The sequence below is a fragment of the Amblyomma maculatum genome, chromosome 3, assembly GCF_055883805.1.
Source record: "Amblyomma maculatum isolate TAMU_Amacu chromosome 3, ASM5588380v1, whole genome shotgun sequence".
Taxonomy (NCBI): domain Eukaryota; kingdom Metazoa; phylum Arthropoda; class Arachnida; order Ixodida; family Ixodidae; genus Amblyomma; species Amblyomma maculatum.
The window spans coordinates 189,445,483-189,453,146 of NC_139346.1; positions in this window are offsets into that span (position 1 = coordinate 189,445,483).

The window sequence follows — 7,664 nt, forward strand, 5'->3', positions numbered from 1 at the left end:
GTAGGAACGCCGAGACATCAGAAGCAGTGGCTGACAGTATATCAGCAGTTTCACAGTACCGCGTAAGGTAGTCTACGCACACTATGACCCAGCGGTTTCCGTTGGAGGAACGGGGAAACGGTCCTAGAAGATCAATTCCTGCCTGTTCGATGGGGTTCGTGGTGGCGTTATAGGCTGAAGATGACCCGGCGGTGAGCAGGTTGGGTGCTTGAAGCGCTGGCACTGGAGGCAGCTGGCCACATAACGTTGAGTAGTTTGACGCATCTTCGGCCAATAAAAACGTTCCTTAGTCCTGTGCAATGTCCTCGCGAAACCCAAGTGTCCAGCTGTGGCATCGTCGTGCATTACCCGAAGAGCCTGACACCTAAGACTTGTAGGAACTACCAGAAGAAGCCGCGCACCTACTGACGAATAGTTCTTCCTGTATAGTACACCGTCACGAATGCAGAATGAGGTCTTAGGGTTCCGGGAACTTGCTGCCTCAAAAAGCGGCGCCAACTCGTTGTCGTGCCGCTGCGCAATCTTGAATTCGCCAACATCAGGGAAACTTGTAGAGATAGCAGCTATATATTCATCCAGGACCTCATTGTCGCAATCAGTAGTTTCAAGTGGCAACCGTGACAAGCAGTCAGCATCACCGTGCTTATGACCACTCTTAAAAGACACAGTAAAATTGAATTCTTGAAGGCGCAAAGCCCACCGCGCAAGGCGTCCACAGGGGTCACGAAGGTTTACAAGCCAACATAAGGAATGATGGTCCGTCACAATTTTAAATGCACATCCATAAAGATATGACCTAAACCGTTGCACACCGAATACAACAGGTAAGCATTCCTGTTCAGTTACAGTGTAATTACGCTCAGCCTTGCTGAAAGAACGGCTTGCATATGCAACGACATGTTCATCGCCATTGTGGCGCTGTATGAGCACAGCACCAATTCCAACTGCGCTGGCGTCAGTGTGAGGTTCTGTTGGAGCTGATGGACAGAAGTGGCGTAGTACTGGTCCTGATGTCAAAATAAACTTTAACTGACGAAAGGCGGAGTCACAATCGGCAGTCCACTTGAAAGGCACATCTTTTTGCAGAAGACAAGTAAGGGGATATGCTAGATCAGCAAACTTCGGAACAAAACGCCGAAAATAGGAGCAAAGCCCCAAAAAACTCCTGAGCTGTTTTAACGATTTCGGCGGTTTAAAACAAGTGACAGCTTCGATCTTTTTCGGATCAGTCCTGATTCCATCCTTGTCTATCAGATGTCCAAGTACCACAGTCTGGCGTTCCCCAATACGACATTTCTTGGAATTGAGTACCAGACCAGCTTTCTCAATACACTCCAAGGGAATCTCTAATCGACTGTTGTGTTCATGAAAAGTTGTCCCGAATATCACTACATCGTCCAAATAACACATACAAATGTGCCACTTCAGCCCGCGCAAAATTGTATCCATGAATATTTCGAACGTGGCTGGAGCGTTAAATAGTCCAAACGGCATCACATTAAATTCATACAGCCCGTCTGGGGTGATGAATGCCGTCTTTTCTTTATCTTCCGGGTGCATGGGGATCTGCCAATAGCCTGATCGCAGGTCGACTGAGGAAAAATAGGAGGCGGAATGTAAGCAATCAATGGCGTCATCAATACGTGGCAGGGGATACACGTCCTTCTTGGTAATAGTTTTCAGATGTCGATAATCAACACAAAATCGCCATGTGCCATCTTTCTTTTTGACTAGAATCACAGGGGCAGCCCACGGACTGGACGATTCCTGAATGATGCCCTTATGCAGCATGTCACGAACTTGTTCTTCGATTGTTTGGCGCTCTGATGGGGATACACGATAAGGCTTCTGGCGGATTGGATCAGCAGTTCCTGTATTGATTCGGTGCTGAGTACGGGAAATGGGAATCCGTGGTGGCGAGTCCCGAGAGAAATCTAAAGCCGCAGTATGTTTCGCCAGAACTTCCACTAAACTGTAACGGTCACTTGTTGGCAGGGATTTGTTAATCATGGCAAGAAAGTTTGTCTCATCTTCTTCTGAGCATGCGGTAGGCTGGGAATTGTCTGTGCTGAGCACGGCCACTGATTTAAAAGTGTCTTCGTCAAAGTTGGCAAGTTTTAGACCACGTGGTAATACAACAGGTTCGTTAGAGCAGTTAGTCGTCTACAAAGAAGAATGGCCATTCATGACTGAGATGATGCAGCGGGGAATCAGAATACTTTTCTTCGCGCAATTTAGGGGGAGTGGTTCAACCACAGCGTCGAACGCATCACTGGCACAGCTGGAACTAACAACTCGTATAAACTCTGCTGACATTGCAGGAATGACTATGTCTTCCGAAACCGAAAGCGTGCTAGGATGGGTCCGCGAATTTTCACGCAAAGCAGATTCAATTCGAGTGCTCACAGAAATGTCTCCATTGCGAAAGTCGAGAGTGGCCCCACATTGCTCCAGAAAATTGAGTCCAAGAATTACGTCATGCGTTGATCGAGTAAGTACTGCGAATTCAGTTCGGAATGTGTGGCCGGCGATAACAAGCTTCACGGAACAGACTCCAAGTGGGTTAAGCGGTTCGCCACCAACACCACATAATGTTGTCGCACTATCCCAAGCAAACATAATTTTACGACCAAGGCAGTTTTTAAAAGCGAGACTTATAATAGAAATAGTTGCACCTGTGTCCAACAACGCCATAGCACGTACACCGTCCACAAACACTTCAATTCGGTTTTTTAACATCGAAATGGGTAGAGGCATGGGTAAGCTAGAATCATTTGCGACCTCACCTCCATCGGCCGCACTAACTAGTTTCCCGGAGGTGGCGACCTTCGTCGGGGAGAAAGGGAGCGTCGTAGGCGCCGAGATGGTGGTGTCAGGCTACGGTCAGAGGCCGGTGATTCGTTTCGGTTCAGCACCATTCTGCGTTCTTGTCGGCTAGCTGTTGCACTGTACTCATTCCGGCCAGGTGTTCTATATGAATCATCATTGTCAGCAGGAAGCCTTGTACGAGAGTTCACCCACTGTCGGCGATACTGCTGGTACGGACGGCGGTTGCGGCAAAAGCGGGAAATGTGGCCGATCATTCCGCAGGCATAACACACTGGCGGCTCACGTTCGTTCGATGAATAAGGCTCATCGTCGCTTGTATTAAACGTTTCATGCTGTGGATGTGGTCGACGAGGAAAACGAGAGTGCTCGCTGTTGTAGGCATTGATGGTAAGAGGTTGGATGTTCGGGCGATGAGCAGCAGAGTATCGGGTGTCCGAAGGAGACGTAACCGAGGGAGCACAACAGGTAGAAGATGGGCTATTGTCTGTCGAAGAGGTGCCACTGCAGACGGGTCTGATGTGGCCCCCAATATCTTGATGCCTCCGAAGCTCTTCGCGGACGATCTGGCGGATTGTATCTGCCAGGCTTGTCGTTTCAGACACATCCACACTAGCGACAGTTGTCACATTAGGCAGCCGACCAAACTTCGGAATGATATGGCGTCGCTTCAAAGATTCAAACGTGCGGCAGTGTCGTGTTACATCAGCGGTGGTATTCAAATCGTCCCTGCAGATAAGAAAGTTGTACACGTCTTGCGCTATTCCTTTCAGGAGATGACCCACTCTGTCTTCCTCAGTCATCCGAGCATCGACTATTCTGCACAGCTTGAGGACTTCTTTTATGTAAGTTGTGCAGGTCTCCCCCGGTACTTGCGCTCGTTGAGCCAGAGTCTGTTCGGCGCTCTTTTTTCGAGCATCGGCATCACCAAATCCCGCTCTCATTTCTTCCATGAAGCAATCCCAGGTGGTAAGAGATGCTTCATGATTGTCAAACCATGTTAGCGCAGTTTCTTCAAGAAAAAATACCGCATTCGCCAACTTGGTAGTCGCATCCCAGCGGTTGTATTTGCTCACCCGATTGTAGTGGGTGAGCCAGTCATCCACGTCTTCCCCGGGCTTGCCATAGAAGTACCGGGGTTCCCGATAAGGCTGTGCGGTGGTCGGATGAGCTGCTGGTGTGGGCTGCGTTGAACCATCTGCTTGCGCCATCTCCGTCCGAAGGGGGGTAGCCCAGCAATTCGTCTGCTCCGGCGAAGTAGGAGAGGTTCCGTGGTGATCTGTAGCCCGCAAACTCCACCACACTTGTTACGATGTTTATTTACACAGATGGTAGGATACGCTGGAGATTAGCACACCACAGCGGACAGACCCAGCTTCCTCGTCCTCTTCTGCTTATTCCACCAAACCTCATCTTCCTTCAATAAGGACCGCGGGAAGTGCGTGACAATATATTGTAACGGGTATGGGAGAGGCCTTCGCCCTGCAGTGGGTATAATCAGGCTGATGATGATGATGATGTAACGGGTATTGAGCCAAACGTTCAGGCCCTGAGCCTAGAAGACTGCCGAAGTCCGAGAGCGGTCCGAGCAGCGGTCTGAGCGCGGTTCCAGGCAACCAACTTCGTCGTCTACGCCAACTAGCAACCACTTCATCGTCTACGTCAACTAGCCACTGATTGCCTCCGCTTCGTCGTCGACTATAGTTTGTATCACTGCCCCCCTCCTCTGTAGCATCGACTCGATGCGGCAAGGTGCTACTAGGAAGAAGTCAGCGAAAGGGTGCACTAAGTGTCACAAGGACCCAGCGGCGTTGACGAAAAGTTCAGTCATGTACGATCATGATAGGGCTTCAGCCGAACCACGTGCACGACTTCAGGACGCTGTGGCCTTCGGGATGGAGCTGAAGCTACGGGAACAACGGCGTAGGTGACTTCACTGATACGGCGAACAATCTCGTAAGGGCCGAAGTATCGGCGCAGTAATTTTTCAGATAGGCCGCGATGACGAACAGGTGTCCAAACCCAGACGAGGTCGCCCGGTTCGTAAGTGACGATTCTTCGGCTGAGGTTATACCGAGCAGCGTCATTCGCCTGTTGTCGGTGAATTCTGAGGCGTGCTAGTTGCCGCGCTTCCTCAGCACGCTGAACAAAGATGTCGGCGTCAAGTTCGGCGTCAGAGCCGCAAGAAGGACTAACTGGCATCATGGCATCCAACGGCGTGCTCACTTGGCGACCGAAGACAAGTTGGAACGGGGTCAGTCGTTTCGTCTCTTGAGTGGCGGTATTGTACGCGAAAGTTATATAGGGCGAAATCGCATCCCAGGTGCGATGTTCTGCGTCCACATGCATAGAAATCATGTCGGTGAGGGTGCGATTGAGGCGCTCCACCAGCTTGTTGGTCTGAGGGTGATACGCCGTCGCACGTCGATGGCTAGTGTGAGTCAGAGTCATGACCATCCGGATTAGGCGAGCCGTAAAAGCTGTTCCACGGTCAGTGATTACCACGGCGGGGGCGCCATCGCGTAGGACAATGTTATGAACGAAAAACTGAGCAACTTCGGCTGCAGTACCTTTAACAAGAGACGCGGTCTCTGCGTACCGTGTTAGGTAGTCTGTCGCGACGACTACCCAACGGTTGCCAGACGAGAACTTCGGAAAAGGACCGAGAATATCCATGCCCACTTGATGGAAAGGGGTCTTCGGCGGAGCAATAGGCTGAAGAAATCCAGCGGGTTTCAATGGCGGAGACTTGCGACGTTGGCAGTCACGACATGAGCGTACATAAGCCCGCACCGATGGGAGTAACCTGGGCCAGAAATACTTTTGATGAATTCGTGCAAGTGTACGGCTCACCCCCAGGTGGCCGGCGGTGGGTTCATTATGACAGGCACTTAATATATCTCGGCGCAACTCGGAGGGCACAACAAGGAGAAACGTCTCTTCACTGTTAGCAAAATTTCGCTTGTAGAGCACGTTACCACGCAGAGTGAACGTTTGAAGCCCACGATGAAAAACACGGGGAATACGGGCGTCGATGCCCTGCAGATAGTCCACGAGTGACGATAACTCTGGGTCCATTCTCTGCAGCTGCGCCATTTGGGTTGTACTAATAAGCCCCAGAAAGAAAAAATCATCGGCCGTTTCTTCTGGACATATGGCGATGGGCGAGCGCGACAGACAGTCAGCATCCTGATGCTTCCGTCCTGATTTGTATACGACTGTTACGTCATACTCTTGTAATCTAAGGCTCCATCTAGCCGATCGTCCTGAGGAGTCTCTGAGGCTCGCGAGCCAGCATAATGAATGGTGGTCGCTTTTAACGCGGAAAGGTCGGCCGTAGAGGTATGGTCGGAACTTAGTGAGGGCCCATATTACCGCCAGACATTCTTTCTCAGTTGTTGAATAGTTGGTTTCGGAGCGGGTAAGTGTTCGGCTCGCGTAAGCGATGACCCGTTCTGCACCGTCTTGCCACTGAATTAGCACTGCACCAACCCCAACGTTGCTGGCATCAGTGCAAACGTCAGTTGCGGCGTTTTCGTCAAAATGGCCTAGTATCGGAGGATTCTGTAGGCGGCTGCGAAGCTCAAGGAAAGCGGCCTCTTGTTCACTTCCCCACAGGAACGGCGTGTCATCTCGAGTCAGTGTGGTTAGCGGTTCTGCGATGTGCGAAAAATCTCGTACAAAGCGTCTGTAATAGGAGCACAAACCTAAGAACCGTCGAACCGCTTTCTTGTCAGTAGGGTGCGGAAAACCAGAAACGGCAGCTGTCTTTTCAGGGTCCGGGCGAACACCTTTTGCGCTGACCACGTGACCAAGGAAGCGAAGTTCCTCAAAGCCGAAGTGACATTTCTCCGGTTTGATTGTCAGATTGGCGTCTCGGAGAGCTTTTAACACAAGGCGTAACCTTTCTAGGTGTTGGTCGAAGGTGGTCGAAAATATGACGACATCGTCCAGGTAAACCAAACACGACTGCCACTTCAAACCGGACAGAACGGTGTCCATCATGCGTTGGAACGTGGCCGGTGCCGAACATAGGCCGAACGGTAGCACCTTAAACTCATACAAGCCATCGGGTGTCACGAAAGCCGTCTTCTTCCGGTCTCTCTCATCCACTTCTATTTGCCAGTACCCACTTTTTAGGTCTAGCGACGAGAAGTATCGTGCATCTCGCAGTCGATCGAGTGCGTCGTCTATGCGGGGAAGTGGGTAAACGTCCTTTTTAGTGACGAGATTAAGTTTTCTGTAATCGACACAGAACCGCAGAGTATTGTCCTTCTTTCTGACGAGAACAACCGGCGAAGCCCACGGGCTTGTAGACGGCTGAATGACATCGTCGGAAAGCATTTCGGTGACCTGTCTCTGAATCGCTGCTCGTTCCGTTGGAGAAACGCGGTATGGGCATTGGCATACGGGGCGCGTGGTCTCGTCTGTTATTATACGGTGCTTGGCGACCGGAGTTCGGCCCACTTTGGAAGACGTTGCGAAGCAGTCTGCAAAATCTGCAAAGACAGCCGAAAGCAGATCCTTCTGAGCCGGTGATAACTCGGTGTTTATTTTGACGGGTGGCAGAACATGGCGAGGTCCAGTGTCATCTTGAAGGGCTTCTTCCACGGTGCACAAATGTGGACACTCCGCGACGTCTTGGAGGAAGGAGATCATCGTGCCTTTGACGAGGTGCTGAAATTCGTTCGAAACGTTGGTGAGCAGAACGATAGTGCAGCCATCCCGTAGGTGAACGAGACCTCGGGCAACAATGAGACCCTTCTCCAGCAGCAGCGGAATATGACCCTCCGCCATGCCCTCAAAGTCATGAAATAGGTCATTCTGCACGCGCATTA